This window comes from Branchiostoma belcheri, unplaced genomic scaffold (assembly GCF_001625305.1).
Source record: "Branchiostoma belcheri isolate BF01 breed outbred unplaced genomic scaffold, Haploidv18h27 scaffold72, whole genome shotgun sequence".
Classification (NCBI taxonomy): Eukaryota; Metazoa; Chordata; class Leptocardii; order Amphioxiformes; family Branchiostomatidae; genus Branchiostoma; species Branchiostoma belcheri.
This window is the reverse complement of record NW_017804376.1, coordinates 1,068,765-1,085,067: the sequence shown is the minus strand read 5'-3', so window position 1 is coordinate 1,085,067 and position 16,303 is coordinate 1,068,765. Positions and strand designations below refer to the sequence as shown.

Genomic DNA, 16,303 nt, shown 5'->3' with positions numbered 1-16,303 from the left:
AGAATACTTCTGCCGGCGATTTACCGCGCATGAGATTCAGCTCTATAGAAAAATGTTAAATATTGATTTTTAAAAGCTGTACATCAATTCGTGCTGACAAAACAAAGCCAACCGGTTTTTCAAACGTGCACATGCGCGCCAATGTGACAACACCTCACAAACGACAGCTGATTGGCTGTTGCCATGGGAACGGTCGACTTCCGGACACGCCCTCGGCGTTTTAATGTCCTTTCCTCTCTCCACCAATCAGGAGAGGCCTAGGGGCTGTTATATAGCGTGGTTTATTGGCTTGTCTAACAGACCTCCAAACACTCGGCCTTTCTCCGCATCTCCTGATTTTGCATTTTCATTCATTTTACCAGTGGAAACTGTCTCAAAAACACGTTTTGTCGCAGCCTCTCACCAGATTTTGAATCTAGTAGCTTATTCACTCGTTTTACCGGTGAAAACTGTGTGAAAAAGACGGTTTGCTGCTCGCAAACAGGTAAGTTTCATCTTCTTCCCGTAATGTCCAGCTGTACCGTGCTAAGTCAGCCGTTGGGCACCATGATGTTAGGCAATATGAATCTTACAAGAATAGAAATGCATCTATGCTGCATAGTTCTAGATCATTTTTCTCTCTCAGCATCACGCCACCTCTAAGTCTCTTTTGCTGACAATTCTAGGCTCTGTCCAGCTTTGCTCGGTAACCTTTAAACACATTTTGCTAGCTGAATATTCTAGGCAGACGTCCAGCCATGGGGCATGGCTCGTGTTTACATGCATCTTACTAGAATAGAAATGTATCTGTGCTGCAGTTATAGCTCATATTCTGCTCAGCATCGCGTAAACACTTAGCCTTTTTACTGACAATTCCAGGCTCCGTTCAGCCATGGAGCACGGCAACGAGACGGCGCCGGACGTCTTCGACGGTTACGACGGGAATTACGACTTCTCCATCCCGGAGAACATGTCCGTCCCGGGCGAGCTGCAGGTCATCGAGGACCTCCGCTTCAAGCTGCTGGTGTCGCGCGTGGTGCTGGGGGTCGTCTACGCCAGTATCCTGTTCGTCTGCACCGTGGGCAACCTGCTGCTGCTGGTCGTCATGTACAGGTTCAAGAAAGCACGGACCAGGTACGTGGAAAGTGTTTCTATTCAACATGTTATTATGTCCTCCGATTGCTGGGCGTCATGTACAGGTTCAAGAAGGCACGCACCAGGTATGTGGGGAGCTTCTTTGTTTTTAAGTATTGCTACTTTAAAAAGCACGGACCAGGTATGTAGGGTTCAATTCCTGTTCAACGTGTTATTCGCCGACTACTGACCGTCATGTACAGGTTCAAGAAATCACGGACCTAGTATCAAATGTTTCTGTTCATTTTGTCATACTACTCTCCTACCAGTGGTCGTTGTGTACAGGTTAAAAAAAAGCCCGGTGCGTCTTTGTTCCTACGAATTTCCATTCAAATCACTATACCGTAATGCAGTGTACTGCAAATCGCTATACTGCAATGTATGTAACGATGTAGCTAAATCTCTGCACGGAAAAGAAGCCGAAAATGCGACATATGCCAAAAACAGTTTCTCACAAAACTCGAAAATGCGCCATACTTTGTCCTCAGTCTCAGGTTACCCGCTTTTGTTGTGTAGTTTGACACCAGAAAATACATCTGCGTCTAGCAGCGGTAGTCTAAACAGTTGCGGTAGTTTGTCAAACGACTGCGCGTCAATTTTTCAAAATATTCCACGGCTGAAAATTTAACGAGGGACTAACTTAAAAGGACACGTATGGCCTTAGATGACATTTTCGGTGCAGGCCTCATGCTGACAAGCTAATCGCTCCTTCTGCCCAGTGCCTGCGGCGATGTTCATGTATGAACGTCTTCGCGCATGCAAAAAATGAACGCCTACGAGTACCTAATAGTATACTACCTACATGGCCGGACTAAGGACATTGCAAAGAAGTACATTATACAAACGAAAGATATCTTACCACTCACTCTACAGTATAGACTATACCAGGCTCCGAGACGGATGGAAAGAGTAAAAATAGCCTCCAGCAGACTGCTTTGCAGGCTGAATAAATGGTAGAAATCGGCCTAAAAAGAAATGTAAATGGCCAGGGGAGCTATCCAGCCATAGAGCCGGCAATTTTCCTGCACGGAGTCTGTGAGAAGTCTCAGTCCGTGCAGGCAAATCGGGCTCTGTTATTTTCTAGACCTTTCTCATCTGAGAAGCGTTTTCAATGGTGCACCTTTCTGTCGCTACCTTAGGTGGTAAACTGAAGAGACTAAAAGTTCTTCTTGCCTGCGGTCTTTCCTGTCCTTTGTAACCCAACATCATGTGTTTTCAAGGGCATCACTAATATTGAAGTCTTTCATGCGTGATATGCTACGCCCCGCTCTTCTTTCTGATATATTCGCCTGTCCTTGAGGCAGGATTATGCCTTTATGAATTCCGATCCATCACAGGCAGATGTTGCAATTCAAATAGCAACCTTGTCAAAGACTTTGGCAGAAATCTTCTGTCCTGGAGCGCGAAAAAGACAGCAGTATGCTTAGCTTACAGTAACGTTGCTTGTGGAGATTGGGCCTTTTCTTCCACTCGAATGTCATACAATGTTTCACAATTGACTTGTTCATGACTTCGGGATTAACAGCAGGTTGAACGTTAATCGTAACGCTGGAAGGTATTTTGCATGCACGCCTTGCCATCCATCGCACCGCTAGCTTAATTGAACTCAATATCCGCTGACTTTATCAGTTATACGTATTAGTTTAAGGCTACACTAGCTACAAGTTGACTTACGAGTGTTTGGAGTTTTGATTACCATTTACACAACGTAGATCGCACCAGCAGAGTTTGATATCTATTCGCCAGGCGCTTGTCCTTCTGCTAGACGTCTCTTTGGTGTCGTTACGCTTTTTCCATTGATTAGATCAACTCCATTGCCTGCCAATCAAATTACAGGCTTCGTTAACATGGTGGTCACGTTTCCTTGCCTTCAATTTCAATTACGTTTCTTTGCGTTCGATTTCGAATTACACATGAAAGGGCCGCAACGGTTCGGGACTCCCATCTCACCTTGACGTTGGAGTAATAACTGGAGATTACGCCGGATACGTGTAGAGACTAGTGCTGTGTACCTAAACCCACATAGCCATGCATTCAAGTACCAGAGTTATCAACCAAGGATTGAGGTGTTCAAGAATTCATTCTTTCCTAGAACTATCGCACCAAGTCACCAAGTACAGTAGGGGCATTGTCAATAGATAGCTTTAAACAATGTCTAGAGCTAGAAGTTCAAGGGTTAGGTGTAACAAGTCGATCGGTGTAATATAGCCAGCTGCCGCCGCGCCGCGTGCCTGCGAAGCTGGTGTGGTACGCCGAAAGGCGGTTATACCGGCTATACTGATACAGATACAGGTTCAGGTCCAGATTCAAGTCCAGAGGTTTAGGTTTAGTTCTGGACTCGTAAGTCCGGACCTAAACCCATGGCATGTACAAAATTGCATGTTGGCAACCTGGCAAAACTGTGGCCACATAACATGGAGGCTGACACTTGACGATGCCCAATTGAAATGTTTTCTTCATTTTGCAGCACAGATTTTGTAATCTACGGAAGGTTTTAGGTGGTTTGGAAAGAAAAGGGGTTTGTGACTTGTTTTTTTTTTTTTAATAAGTCCGGAATTCTTTTTTTTTTTTTGGACTTGAACCTAAACATTTTTACAAGTCCGGAACCGGTCCAGCGAACCAGTACACAGCACTAGTAGAGACCAACTGTATATTCTTCCCGGTTGTAAGTCAACTCATGACCAGAAAACGTGCTGGTTGAAAAACCGGTTGAGTCCGTTTCAGTCCATTTCAGTACTAAATACATTATTAGGTAAATATATAGTCTAATACCAGTTTGATAGTGCACATTTAGTACGTAATAGTATATGTTGATACAAAGTTAAAAAGCTGCTTCTTACTGTGAATTCAGTGCCTTTAATGCCTCTTAACGCATACCTTAAAGCATGCTTAAAGGTTCGCTTTCTTCACTTGCTTGTGCCTATACGAATGCTTTAATTAGATTAAGATGTGCGTAAAGATAGCTTTTCATGCACAGCGAATGAAAACTACCAGAATCATTTAGAACCTCTTACAATGAACCCTCGGTGCCATTATTGGTAAAAGTTTCAATTTGCGTCCTCCAAATCTCCCAAGAATGGCCACAGTAGCGAAGCTCCAGTGAATAGATTTTCTCCATAACGAACAAGTTGTCCCACTAAGCCCTGGTTGTAATGAGCAGGGCTGACAAGAATGCCTCCAGGGTTATCTTCTAGTCAACCATAACTGTCGGAAAAGTGTCATTCTTTAAATCTTAACAGCCCTTCATCTGAACTCTATTTCCTGGAGGGTAGGTAATCTCCGGAGATCAAATCGACGGTACGAAAATAGCCGGCAGGATGTCACCGTGGGTATTTCTTAAGTTCCTGATCTAAAGATGCAATCATACTAAAAGGTAGCTTTAAAAATGACGGCGTGAGACCAATGGCAATGGAATACAACAGTTCGAGAAAGATCCTGAAAATGGTCAGACGTGATAGGCATTACTAGCATTCAATGGTGTGTTACGCCGAAGGGCGGTTGTACCGGCTATACCGATACAGATGCAGAATGAACATGAGCTGGAAGGATGATTTGCAAGATTCGACGTTCCCTAACATCAGAGGGGTGTATTTTTTGTGTCGATGAAAGGTTATACATCCTGATAATGAGATACACAATGAAGGAACTTGTATTGTATCCTTGATACCTTGGGCCTAGTTGCGTGCAAAAATATGGCTTTTGACGATACTAAAATTCTCGCTGAATAGCAAATTTCTCTTTTCACAACCCCAATTTGAAAAAGAGCCGACGTTTCGGGGCAATTAGTACTGATTCACTGTGTGACTGAAGCTGGGTATTACTGCTAACAATGCGGTCCCAAACGTAGCTGTGACATACTTTATTAGATGTTCTTACAACATTAGTGATACATGCGGTCCCAAATACTTATATAAAGGGATTTTACATAGTAGTTGTAAAGAAAGAACTTCGCTAAAAGGAACGTTAAAAAGGTAGCCGACTGCATGAAGAGAAATGAAAGAAGACCCAAAGGGAAAGCAGTCGCCATATGTCTGATACGAAGCGTTACGCCTTTTATAAGACTGGTACTGGTACAATGCGGCTCGCTAATGCAAAGACACACTAAATAGACGAAATGGTGTGGAACTCAGGCGGTCTAAGTTACGATGACGCCGTCTTCAATAAAACAGTTCATTTATCAGTTAACAAAATGAAAACGACTAGTCAAAGGTTCATGGTTGTTGTAACTATTCCTTTGTGAGCACAGACTTTATGCACCGTAGAAAATTACCCAAGGTCGGCAGAACCAATATAGTTAAAGACGTTGACGGAAACGTCGCTGGGGACATTGGCATGCGGGAATGAAATAGATGAGTGTTTTAATGACACAGAGCATGGATAACCCGGTAGGAAGGATCGTAGTCATGGGAATTGATTATTAGGAGCCTCAAGCATTGTACGCAACAATGACGACATTTCTGAAAAACGTACGTCAGCGAGTGACCAGTTCGGATTTTAAGAATAGAGTGGTTTGATGACACAGATCCCGGAGCATGGATACCCCTGAATGTACTGCTGTAGCCATGGGGATTAATTATTAGGCACCTCAGAGAGGGTACGTATACGTAGCGATGCAGTGGCGACATTTCCGAAACACGTACCTTGGCAAGTGACCAGCTTGGGTATCAATAGAAGCACGCAGTGTCTGTGTGATCTTTCGGGATTCCTTGTCTGTGGTGTATTGCGAGTTCTAATTGGTCTCAAAAATTGTATTTCTTTAAAATCTATCTAATAAGATATATGAATTTGGGTTTAAAATGCCGCATTGAGGCATTACAATCACGGGGATGAAAGCAACTTCAAGCGCGCATTTGGTACCAAAGGCCATTTGCTAGCCCTTATCTATCCCAGCGGTATATCCTTAAAGGTCTATGTTGTAGAATCAAAATATCAAACCATTGATTTTGGTCATTTTTACAGCTGAATTTACCGTACCACACTGCTCAGCGATATTCACAGCACTTCGTTGGTCATCCAAGAAGATCACTTCATCGTTCGAAGAAAATCGTCGGCGAATTCTCGTCACGTCCGAGCAGTAATTCTCGACAACGTTAGCAGATTGAAACGGCCAACCGTTCCATTAAAGTTAATTGTTTAATGCCGGCCTGACGAACAGACCTTTCAAAAGACGGCCGTAGGTCCAACAAATAGTTACACTCATTTATAGACTCTTGACTGTTGAACTGTTGAACTTCACCTTACAAATAACGATGACATAGAGGTAATAGAGATATTCCATTAGCAAATGTAAATACGGAGTCTAAAGTTCATGCGCTGAAATGTTCTACTATGATGCTCTGAGTAAGGAGGTTTGGGAGAACAGAAAACTGCTCCTTAATCCTCTTACTACCTAGAGGTTCCGGGTCCGAGTCCTGACATGCTACCGATCTTGTTCCCTTGGGAAAGGCACATTACACGACTTTCATCACTTCGCTCAGGTGAAAATGAGTATTGTATTGTCCCCTGTGTTGGTGGCGACATTAATATAAGTTAAAAAAAAACTTGAGTGTGCCGTCACCACGTCTCGTGATTACATGTTGGAAATTATTTAAAAAAATCCTCTTTCTTGAGTCTTTTATGCTGCCGTCCACGGAGACTAAAAGTGGATTTGTGTGAACCTTTATCTCATACTTGGGACGTGATGCAGAAGTAAAAGTATGATTTAAAAGACAACAAAACATACAAGACGTCCATAAAAATCGGTCTTAATGTCTGAATTCAAAATTCGTTGAGCGATCGGTCAATTCTTTAGTAGCTTAATTCTTTTGGTTGCAGCAACTAGTGGAATGAGGGTGTTATTGTTTTTATAACTAATGTTACAGCACCTTTACCTAGATATCAAAACGAAGGAATTAATGGGCGATTAGACAGTTCAGCACGTCATAGTTACCATGTTTGAGCGCACGTATTGTGTCTATCCTGCCAACACTTTACAAACTAGACGTACACACTGCAGCTAGGCTTTCAGCACCAAGGGCATGTTTTGCTGTTCTGTGCTTCCTTTAATTGAAAAATGGTCGGCAAACATGATTATTTTCAATTCAGCCAGATGGAATTCACTTTGAAATGTGTCTAGCGAAACGTGACCTTAATTTCTTCTTATCCTTTTATGTTTTTGATAAGCTCTCTCCTGGGAATGTTATTGTCATCGTAATGGGAGTCCAAAGCGCTATCTCCTTAGTGGAGGTACTTTTCGTCATAAATTTCGGTACCATGGCGGCTGATATAGCAGAATGGAATAATGCCGCGCAACAAAAAATTGCTATCATAATAACCCAGCTGCCTGATTCTGGCAATGTCTGTCTCATTCTAGCTTCACTTCGCCCAGGCTACATTACAGTAATTGGATGTATATGTATTATCTTGTTAAAATCGTAATATAAGACCATTGTCAGAGCTATCACATACATAGTGGATTTTCCAGTGTTGCTCACTTACATTTTCAGCCTCTTCCTTGTAAATGGATAAGAAAAGAAAGAAGAAGCCCACTTCAGGCTGAAGAAACAAGCTTAAGGAAAAGCCCGCAAGTCACATTTTGTCTCCACATGCCTTGATCTTCCTTCACGTACTTAGGATGTCCTCACTAACAGGACTACTGAGTTACGCCTTCTGTATCTGAGGCGAAATATGCTCACGCTGCTGCCTTTGAATATCTCCCGTGAGATGAACTACTGAAGTATCGACCGGTATGCCTTTCAAGCCGTCAACGTTTTTCATGTTACTGGATAAAAGCTTAGAGCCACGCGCCACAAAACTTTTGCAAAGGAGGCCAAAAAGATGAAAGGCAAAGTTTCAATTTCAGCACGTATGCTCACAAGAAGACAGCTAGACTGGACAGCAAAAGTTTTGTTGTACATTTTGGTATTGTCTTTGAAAGTTTGTTGTTGTGGTACAGACTTGGCGCTGAGTACCTAGTATCACGTTCGATGGTTGGGCGGTTAGGTATTGTGTTTTGGTAACGATTATGATTGTGTCTACAGAATCTGGGTGGCAAAAGTAATTGTCATTTGCACCAGGGCTCAGGCCCATTGTACATGTTATGCCCGTTCTTTGCGTATGGCACAGCATGTTCTGAAACTCTATGCCACACCAGAAGTTGTTTTTAACAAAATGGCCCCCGCATGCCTGCTCTAAGTGGATTCACCAGAGCTTGAAAATATCAGACAAGATTGTATTGGATCAGCTGGAAAGCCACGCGCTTTTGATTTTATCACTGCTACTGATTTGTTGCTCAAGATGATCACATAACCACATCACATCAGCGTCCTCGACTGTCTTTCATGAGATTAGATCAGACACGTCGTACTCACCAGTAAGTAAAAGTGCTTACGGAATCACTCCAAATCTGATTGAGCGGGCTGACGTCAGTTCAGGGATGAAATCTTTGATCTGGAGAAAAACAAGTCGAGAAAATAGCCTGCTGTAATGCCCTGACAGCCCTTAGGCTAATGACCATATCACGGCGGAGATGGAATCAATATAATAATGTTCTTCACGAAAATGAAGTACAGTCCTTGTACTGTATGGACGTCAGTAGCATAACGATGTAGTTATTTTTAATACGATACGATCTTTAATACGGTACGATCTTTTGTGACCAGGGGCATATTGCAAAAGAAAAGAGCATCAGCACTAGTACTCTGGAAAGCTCTCCAAATACCCTTTAAACAATCTCATGCTTACTGATCACAACTGTAAATGTATAATCATTTCATAGACTGATACCTCTTTAAATAGCCTCGCAATTCAGTCTTCTAATACGGCTGCCAGGAGGCATGTATATCTTTTATTAAGAACTATTAAACCAGTCTACCACTACTTTCTCTCTCTCTCTCTCTCTCTTTCTTTCTTTCTTTCTTTTTCTTTCTTCCTTTCTTCCTTTTTTTCTTTCTTTCTTTCTTTCTCAAAACATACAAATACCAACGTGGAGATAAACATCATGTCAAGAAATCTACTATAAATACAAGACCTGCAATAAAGATAACATATTGTACTACTTATTTCTTTTCTGACCTTGCAGGGCGAATCGCCTGCTGGTGAACCTGGTGCTGTCTGACCTGCTGACGTCACTGCTGTGCGTGACGTTTAACATTGACTACTACGTGGTGCGGGGCGAGGACTGGGTGTTCGGCGCGCCCATGTGCGCAGTTGTCAACTACGTCAAGACCGTGAGCCTCTACGTCTCCACCAACACGCTGGTTACCATGGCAGTGGACAGGTCAGACGACTTTTAGTGCTATGTACTTTTTACTTCAAACTGAACATACATTATACGGAATACATTGTCATTATTATTATTACGGATACTTCTGGAAGTTAGTGAAGGGCTAGGAGTAAACTTTTTACTTCCAGGTAAGGAAGTATTGCTTTGGGTGACGGACCAGTGGGTTTGCCTCTATGTCTGTACTAATTGATTCGGCTGCATGGTGGGTGGGAGGTGATTTTGACAGATGATTGATAGGAATGTCAAGCCTGAAGGTGACATCATAAACTCCATTTCATAGTGGAAATGCCAGTGCCAAAACAATTCTGGAAAGACTGTAAACTTGAAGGAAAATTTATCATACTTCCCAGAAGCCTGAAATCCCCGATTTCTTGTTTCCTTTGTGCCTTTCTCGTTCAAAATGCCACCAACAATGCGACCCAACAAGTGTTTTAGGATAGATGGCTAACATTTTCTATAGCTGCATTCAAGCGGTTACTACATACTTTTTCTTTATCACAAAACTGTTCCCAAGTTGTCACTAAAACTGTTACTGGATAATAATGATAACATTCAGCTATTCATCCACAATAGTTCCCATGGCAAATTTTCCTATACCTTTTATCAGAATTTATGCAGTCTTTAGTCAGTATGGGTTTAATAATTCACACTCTTTTATCACAAAACTGTTCCCAAGTTGTCACTAAAACTGTTACCGGATAATAATGATAACATTCACCTAATCGTCACCTAGTACCATGACGATTTTTTTATACCTTTTATCAAAATGTATGCAGTCTTTAGTCAGTATGTGTTTGACACCATACCAAAGTTTTGTTACAAAAAACGTAACCTTTTTATCCTAGACTGTATTAACATTTAAACTCAGAGGTATGGCGCCAATCTCAATTCCGCTTCTCATTCAGACCGACCCGCGTCACCTTTATAAACATTCCCGTCTCGCCCGCACGGCTGATAATAGCCGTTACAGGTTTAAACAGAGGCGACGGTTGGAGATTTAAAACTGGAAAGTTGTTGGGTATTGATCGTTACATTTATCAGGAGGCTCAGGTGAGGAAAGCGGGGCATGAGGGTCCCTCCCGGGGAGACCGTTACCCGCGCTGCGGTGTGATGAATGGGCGATGAAATTCTTCACAACGGCAGTCAAACACTTTAATCAACACCGACTGTATTCCCGGGTGACAAGTCAGAAATACGTCTTGTCAACACGAAAGTTGAGGTTGAACTTATTAAGGCAAACTCGCAGACTAAAACAGCTTGACGTGGGTTGTAATTTGCATATTTTACAGTTGTTTGTGACATGTATATGTTGTTTGTAATTACATATAATGCGGTTACTTAATGCGGTTACAAGTTATTTGGTTGCTTTCGGCTGCGGAAGTATTAGTTTTTGAGTGGCTGAGCTGTGGGTTTGTACTTTGTACGTCTGTTTGTCTGGACAGAGTAGGTTGACAGTGCGTGGGTGGGGTAAGATTGACAGGCAGAATGACTGGAGGACAAACGATCAGACACAGGAAATGCTTCTGACCGGAAGCTAGCAGGTCGACAGGGGGAATTCAGGAAGCTAAGGATTGCATAAGAGACCCTCCAGTACTTCAGGAAAAGTCTGGAATATTCGATTTCTTGTTGCGATTTCATGTTTCTGCAGCGTTTAACGAAAGCAGGCTTCCTTAATGTGACTCCCCCTGCAGAGCAAGAAACATCAGAGACCATAAGAAACTATAAGCTCGGATTAACGTTAGGGGATAAACAAATTGAGGGTGGAAACAAATTTAATCAGCCCATTACCTTTGGGTACCACAAATGAAAGAGTCGGGTAAATTTCAACCGTCAGCGGCTGTCTGAAGTGATGGAACACATGAAAGGAACGGAAATAAAAGCATCTCCTTTGCTCCGGTTTAATATTCTATTTGAAGGTCTCGTTTTTTGAAGACTAGTTGGGCCAAATAAATCAAAAGGGTAGTGCTTTCTTGGAAACCCCAGGACATCCAGGGTAAAATCACTGCATTATTCATTGTGGCGTACAGTCTAACAACTAATAAAACCGAACACTCGCTGCGAAATCCCCGCTTATATCAAGAAAATTGGAACACTATAGTTCTCTTTATGGTTTAATGTCAATATTTCCTCATAGAGAAAGGCACGCAATTGACTTAAACGACGGGGTTGGTGAAAATACGGTTATCAAATCAATATCTAGCGCATGCCGTATGTAGGGAAGGTGTAATTCTAAAATTTTCGGACGTTTTTCACTGGCGCACTTTCACAACGGTCTCAGACCCACTCAGAGAAATACCACCTTGACAACCTGCTTTGTTCGCTAATGAATGTTGGCGGAATCGCCTTTTGTCTTTTGACCATTACCATTAACAAGTGGTAATTACTTCAGGGTACAGAAGTACTGTTTTGGGTGGCTGAGCTGTGGGTTTGTGTGTCTGTTTGTCCGGACAGAGTTAGGTTGACAGCACGTGGGTGGGGTTGATAGGCATAATGGCAAGAGGTCAAAAGGTCACAAAAACTAGTATAAGTCGTTATTTCACGGTTTCTATTTTGCATGAAGGTATTTACACGTTGGCCTAGATAGATAGAAATCGTGGTGATAAGGGGACGTGACATATGACTGGCGCTAACATGTTATTGATTTGAATGCGGGACACGCTGTTCTGCAAACCGTTCACATTTATCGCCCACAGGTAATCTCCCTCCATATGGCATTGGGTGATTCTCGTCTGACGCACCCCGTTGTTACACACGCGGCTGGGGGCGGCAATCTGCCGCGGATCGGCGGCCAGGGTTCGTGTACGCGTGCGGCTATCGCTCGGCAATCAGCCGTGACATGGTCACCAAATTGCTGGGCAGGCACAAACGCTACTCTCCAAGTAACTCCGGCTTATTTTTGGCGTGTTTTGTCCGTTTTTACCGGGCTCGTCTTTTTTGTACTGGTATCTTTTAGTGGCAAACGGTTACTGTCTGGCAACTGCATGCTGCCTGGCTGATTTCATACTGCCTTTGCAGGAGCCAAAAGATCTGCTTGGAGATCAACACACGCTTAAAAACACTTTAATGCGAAGCATGAGCCTGTTTTAGTCACGTAGGAAGGAAGACTGTTATAACTTGAGCAAATTCGCCACTAGTTACCACTCACTGTACGGAGGTTTTGTTTTTAGGTTTTTCTTTTCTTGGTTTGCTTGTGTGTCAGCGGTTATTTGAATACAGTAGAGCCACAGAAAGTTAGGGGAGATGGTGTAACTGTAGACTGACAGGGAGGTCAAAATGGAGGTAAAAAGGTCTCTACACAAGCACCTTTGAGGTACGTTGAAGGAACTCAGGAACTTGGGGATTGCATGTGCGCGATGATATATGGATTATACACATAATCAGCGAGAAAATTACAAAAAAAATGAGTAAAACAAGAAATGCACAGCAAAGGATAAATCCCTCAATTGTAGGACAATTTCTAGCGACATCGGAAAATTTCCCTAAGTCGAGCATAGCAAGCAACTGACGTCTAAATAGAGCTCGAGATAGGTCGTTGACTTGCATTTCCTACATATATTTAGCCAGCTTATTGAATGTCATCTCTAAAAGGGCCACTTTCAATCTCTCGTGCCGATGAGGCTCATCTAACTCCATCAGGAAGCAATTAGGTTATCAGTAAAGACATTACCCGCCTCATTTCAGATAACGCCAGTCCATCAAATTATGGCGCCCCCGAATCTGATGAGGTTATCTCTCCTCCTAACTAGAGCCACGGGAGCAGAAATGAAGACAGATGATGTTGTCTGTGGATTTATGTATCAACGGGAGGCCTGATAATGACTATGTTGTACTTTGGTCAGGTTTAAATTCAATCCGTCTAACAAGTAAAAAGACATGAGTTGGATTCAGGCTGGTTAGATCTACCGTATACCCCATGCTGCAGGGAGTACAATGAAAAATTATAGATGTAAACTACAACGACAGAAGACTTTGTCAGATTTGTGGTACCAAGGACAACTGTCAGACGTTTCAAGTAGCATCCACTACTTTTGTTCAGTCACTGGCGAAAAGCGGCAAAATCTATCCAGTTGCTTGAAGTAACTGTTTTCTTGTCCACGATACGTCCACCACTGCCCCAAGAGTGTCCTCAATTTGTTGTTGTAATGTAAGCCTTTGCCTTTACGTCTAGGTCACAATCGGAAAAAGGGGCCGTGCCGGGTAGTTCATGGGCTCAGTTTTTTTTTGTACATCCAGGCGAGGCCCCAAGAGACCCCTTGTAGCTTGCGGGCTCTTTTCAGCACGATCGGACCCCGGAATCTCTTAAACTGATGGTCAAAATCGAACCTGGTCCCGAAGACAAAAAAACACCTTAACATAATCGTGATTTTGCGTTTAGGTTTATCCAGGCAGAGTAAGTTGACAGCAAGTGGATAGGGATGATTGACAGGAGGGATGACTGTTAATTATCATCATATCAAAATCAGGTCAGGGAAAGGAAATGGCTCTGGCCATGAGCCAGCAGAATTGCAGGAAGCAAAGCATCATCATCGGTCGGCTGCAACGCAGGCGACTGCAAGAGCCCTCCACTTCCCCTCCGCTCGCTAGCAAGGTTGGCTATCTGCTTCACCGACAGTTGGTTGTAGTCGTCTCCCAAAAGTTGTTGAAAGCACCCTCCAATACTTTCTGGAAGTCCGAAATCTCCAAATTCCTTTTTTTCTGTTAGAGTCCTTAATGTAGTCTCCAAGCAGATTCTGTGGGGCAAGGGGAGTCTATCTTACATTGGCGTGTGGCGGCCAATGGTTACAGGAGGCCAATATAGGCTTAGCCTGGGTTCCATCCTGGTTAGTTTACGTCCGCTCCCACAGTCGCTACCACCAACAGCGACTGTGGGAGCGGACGTAAACTAACCAGGATGGAACCCAGGCTAATATAGGCTCCCTTTGTCCCGCAGAATCTGCTTGGAGATTGTCCTCAAAGAAACTTTGAGAAGTAATTTTAACGTTGGAAGAAAAATAGCCACGATCAGTTATCAGCGTGCACGGTCGTTGGGCCTCAGGCGGCAGCTCTGTTAAACATACTTCATATTTGCCAGGCGGATCCGGACTATGAAAGTCCGTACCCATGAAATTGCTGATTTTCTGGAGCTCTGGTCAGGCCTGGGGGAAATGTTGGGTTTCTGAATCAAGTTCTGAGAAAATAGGGTCGATGGGTATGACTTATTTCTTAAAATGGATGAAAAGAGGATTTGAAATTCAGATTTCGGGTCGAAAATGGCCAGCGGCCGAACCAGGAAAGCTAGGGTCGGCAGGTTTTTGCTAAACTAGGTCGTGAAAACGGAAACACAACATCAATTTTCCTAATCCTTACCTAGTTCCATCATCGGGAAACTGCTGCGTAGCTACTTCAATATTTAGCTTTTCCATTAGTAATTGTCTCACTTTACTTTGAAGTCTGCTGTACAAAAGATTGAACAATATTTCATGCTGCTATGCCTATGGCGTTTTATTCAATCCCAAGGAAATGTTAGCACTAAAACGAAAAAAAATCAACTCGTCAACACTATAGGTGTGTATAGAAGCTAATTGTGTTTAGGCACATTGTTATTTGTAATCATTCCAAATAATCATGGGTTTCACTAGCACGTGTATCGAAATAACATTTGGCAGCTCAAGGACTGAACTACATGGATAAAAGGTGAAACAAAATTAACAAGTCTAGCATACTTAGTTGGTTAAAGTCACAGACGGATTCATTAAAGCATTAGAAGCTGAGCTAAATGTATGTATTTCCAACATGTAGCAGCTAAAGCTGTATACCCTCACATTAACATGCAACAGAAGCAGTTGGTCAAATAGCTACGTGGGCTGCAGAATGTTAGACTGATATGATTATGTATACGTCACTAAAACGTGTATAAACATTCAGGTTGGCCGTTCCGATTACAACGTGCTATTCAAAAGTTGGACAAGATAAGGAAGTGAGCTTTTAGAGTACCGTGCAGTACGGACTGGCAACTGATCAAGTTCTTTTGTTCTGTCCAGTACGTACCACTTATCTCTCCCCACAGTCGTGGAGAAATGTGAAAAGGAAAATTTGTCGCTCAGCTACAAATTCTAAGGTAAAGAATGTAATGTATGAATGCCAAAATGATATGTTATTGTCGCTTATACAAGCTGATGTGTTACGCCGAAGGGCGGTTATATCAGCTATACAGATACAGATTGTCACCATATTCCTCGCTGAGATGACAGGCAATTTTCTAGCCGGTGAAACACTCTTATTGTCAGGCAAAGCCGGTAAAACGCTACTACTGGATAAAAGTCAGCGATTACCTCCGGGCGTTTTAAGCGGATTCCAGTCCTCTTCTTCAGCGTTACTAGATTGAACTGACAGAACTAGTCAATGCTTATGTATAAGGAACTGGAAGAAACTGGTGGAACACAATAGACCTTTTGGTAAGCGGTTGACATCTTCACTTCAGCTTCACTGGAATGAACTGGCAGAACTAGTCAATGCTTATGAGGAACTGGAAAAAACTGGTGGACACAATAGACCTTTAAGCGGTTTACATCTTCACTTCAGCATCTCTGGAATGAACTGGCAGAGTACTAGTCAACACTTATGTATGGGGAACTGGAAAAATCCGGTTCAGAACATGATCAAGTCATTGACAGTCAGTGGCTTTGTCATGTTCAACCTTTTCTTTCAATTCCTTACACATAAGTGAGTGTTCACTAGTTCTACCAGTTCATTCTAGCTGGAGCTGAAGAAGAATAGTGGATGGCAACGTACCGTATCTTCATGTTTTATCCAGTAGTACAGTTTGTTTATGGCATCGTTTACCAACTCTCCAAGCAGAGGTTTGGGTTTTGGGGGTATTTTTAGCGTGTTTTTAGGCTTTTTTGGGGGGGGTTTCTCTTTTGCACTGAATTTTTTTTCCCACCAAAC

General features: G+C 42.7%; 1 pseudogene; it reads left to right on the top strand.

Moving 5' to 3' along the window:
• Window positions 1-391: 391 nt before the first annotated feature.
• LOC109484989 lies at window positions 392-9,386 on the top strand (annotated as a pseudogene).
• Window positions 9,387-16,303: the final 6,917 nt, after the last annotated feature.